Source organism: Oryctolagus cuniculus, chromosome 10 (assembly GCF_051225735.1).
Source record: "Oryctolagus cuniculus isolate XC-2025 breed Fujian yellow rabbit chromosome 10, ASM5122573v1, whole genome shotgun sequence".
Lineage (NCBI taxonomy): Eukaryota > Metazoa > Chordata > Mammalia > Lagomorpha > Leporidae > Oryctolagus > Oryctolagus cuniculus.
This window is the reverse complement of record NC_142876.1, coordinates 8476581-8479694: the sequence shown is the minus strand read 5'-3', so window position 1 is coordinate 8479694 and position 3114 is coordinate 8476581. Positions and strand designations below refer to the sequence as shown.

At 44.7% G+C, this 3114-nt stretch overlaps 1 pseudogene; it reads left to right on the top strand.

The window, feature by feature from the left end:
* The first annotated feature begins 2598 nt into the window (after positions 1 to 2598).
* Positions 2599 to 2775, top strand: LOC127492516 (U2 spliceosomal RNA; annotated as a pseudogene).
* Positions 2776 to 3114: the final 339 nt, after the last annotated feature.

Genomic DNA, 3114 nt, shown 5'->3' with positions numbered 1-3114 from the left:
AGGTTCCTCAGGAGCTCAGCCTCTTGGCATCCTGTTACTAATATGAACGTCTTATCCTAGCTTTCTCTCATTCTTTCATCCTTTTCTGAACTTAGATTTTTGTCTTACAAACCTTATTAAAAATTTCAAGTTGGAAAGACTTTAAAAAGTCATCTTTTCCAGCTCTCTGCCTGTAGGCATTCTATAAGATGAGCCATTTGTCTAACTAATCTGCCAGCTTTGAGTAACATGTGAGAAAGGTGTTTCTTTTATCTCACACCAGCAGTGTAATCCTGAAATTCTATTTAACAACTAAAAACACTGAAGCACTGACTAAAGCCGTGTTAGATCTTCACTTTTGTTGATTCGGAACTGAACTATAGATGGAGTCCTTATTAGGAAATTTGGAGGGGAAAGTGTATCAGGGTTCTTCAAAAAATTAATGAAAACTATGTTGTGAAAAAACTATGCATGGATTTCAAAATATTTTTTGCACCAAATGAACATCTTTTGATTCCATTTCCCATTAAATGTTTGAATTACTCTCATGTATAAAGCACAACAATAGTTTCATATAAAAGCTAAAAAATTGGGGTCACATTGTGGCATAGCAGGTTAAGCTGCCACCTGTGACACTGGCATCCCATATGGGCACCAGTTCAAGTCCTGGCTGGTCCATTTCCTATCCAGGTCCTTCCTGATGAGAGAAAGCAGAACAAGGTGGCCCAAGTACTTGGGCCCTTGAAGACACTCCTGGTTCCTGACTTCTGTTTGTTTCTCCTTCTTTCTCTGTAGCTCTGCCTTTCAAATAAATAATCTTAAAAAAAAAAAAAAAGCTGAAAAATTTGATGGAATGTGAAAGAGAATCAAAGTGTCATGTGCCATTCTCAGTGTCATCTTTAAAATTAAAATGTTGAGGGATCTCAATAAGTCTTTAAAGGGATCTTTCAACATATTCCTCTCCATTTTCATCAAGACTATAAAACAGGCTGTATCTTTTCCCACCTTTCTTGCCTCTTCCCTTCCCCTTCCCTCCCCTCCCCCGCTTCTTTTCCTTCTTTCTTCCTTCTGCCCCTCCCTCCCTCCCTTCCTTCCTTCCTTCCATCTATAACAATGCGTTTCAAGGAGGAAGGATTAATCTGTTTGCTTTCGAATGAGGAGAGAAGACAGTGACTTAAGTCCTCAATTAACCTTGTAGAATGATTTGAACCTTTGGTTAGGTGGGATGGGAAAGACAAATGCAGTGATTTTATCTCGTGTGCTTGAGTCGTGACTACCCAGGCCACTGTCACACAAGGTAACATGCAGCCCACAGCAGCCTTGACAGTTCACACCTGTGTTTCCTTTACTTTGAGGAGGGCAAAGCACTTACTAATACTCATACGTGGATATGGAGTTCAAATTGAATGTTCAGGAGATCCGCACTGTAGATGACCTTCTCTGGCAGGATGCTCTTAAGGAGGCATCGTGGGTCATGTGACATCTAAGGATGTTACTTGTAACTTTATCTTCTTGTCTCAAACGTAAACTGCAAAAGCAATGGGAGGCCGGCGCCGCGGCTCACTAGGCTAATCCTCCACCTAGCGGTGCCGGCACACCAGGTTCTAGTCCCGGTCGGGGCGCCGGATTCTGTCCCGGTTGCCTCTCTTCCAGGCCAGCTCTCTGCTGTGGCCCGGGAAGGCAGTGGAGGATGGCCCAAGTGCTTGGGCCCTGCACCCCATGGGAGACCAGGAGAGGCACCTGGCTCCTGCCTTCGGATCAGCATGGTGCGCCGGCCACAGTGCACCAGCCGTGGCGGTTTTTGGAGGGTGAACCAACGGCAAAAGGAAGACCTTTCTCTCTGTCTCTCTCTCTCTCTCACTATCCACTCTGCCTGTGGAAAAAAAAAAAAGCAATGGGAGAATTATAGAGGAAATAGATGAAATATGAAATAGATGTCATCCTGTTCTTGAAGAGTTGTCACAACTGGTTTGAATTAAGCATGTAGATGACTGTAGTTGAGGGTTATTAAGTTGGTGAAGACTGCTTGTGGACTGGTCTTTGGCTTGGTGTTTAAGATGCCAGAATCTCATATTGGAGCACCTAGACTCAAGTCCTAGCACCTCTCACAATCCAGTTTTCTGTTAATGCAACTTTCTGGGAGGCAGCCTTTGTTGGGGTCAAGTGGTTGAGTTTGTGCCACCCACAGGGAGATCTGGATGGATTTCCTCACTCGCAGCTTTAGCCTGACCCGGATCAGCTGTTGTGGCTTTTTGGTGATTGTGAGAGGGTGCCCTTCACCTCTCTCTGTCTCTTTCTGTTTCTGTGCCTCTCAAATACAAACTGGTAATTCAGAGCTTACTAGAGCAAGAGAGTCAGCTACCATTGCATTCCTTTTGATAGAGACTCAAAGGGACTTGAGAGGACAGTGGGCTTGACGGAGTAGAAGAGGAAGTCTTTGGTTAGTGTTCTATTTGGTGGCATGCTCTCTTAGGATGGAATATTTGGAAGTGGTATCGAGATGGTGGGGGTAAGTGGTGAGTAGGGAACTTTTTGATTGGTTTTACAATTCACTGGACAGTCCTTGATTGATTCAAAATCATCAGCCACATAACTGGGAGCCTACCCAGGGTGGGAAGGCTCGTTTCTCGGCCTTTTGGCTAAGATCAAGTGTAGTATAAATTATTCTACAGTAAGGATTTTCTCCAAAAACTTTGCTTTAAAAAAGTTCAAGTATAGAAGTTGAAAGAACCGTACAGCTGGCTGGCACCACAGCTCACTAGGCTAAATCCTCCGCCTGTGGTGCCGGCATCCTGGATTCTGTCCCGGTTGCCCCTCTTCCAGGCCAGCTCTCTGCTGTGGCCTGGGAAGGCAATGGAGTATGGCCCAAGTGCTTGGGCCCTGCACCCCATGGGAGACCAGGAGGAAGCACCTGGCCCCTTGCTTCAGATCGGTGCAGCGCACTGGCCATAGCAGCCATTTAGGGGGTGAACCAATGGAAGGAAGACCTTTCTCTCCATCTCTCTCTCTAACTCTGCCTGTCAAAAAAAAAAAAAAAAAAAAAAAAAAGAACTATACAGTCAACATCCACATCCCCATCACCTGATTCTACAATTAAGTTATAACTGTGTTTGCTTTATCAGATCTCTGTTCACT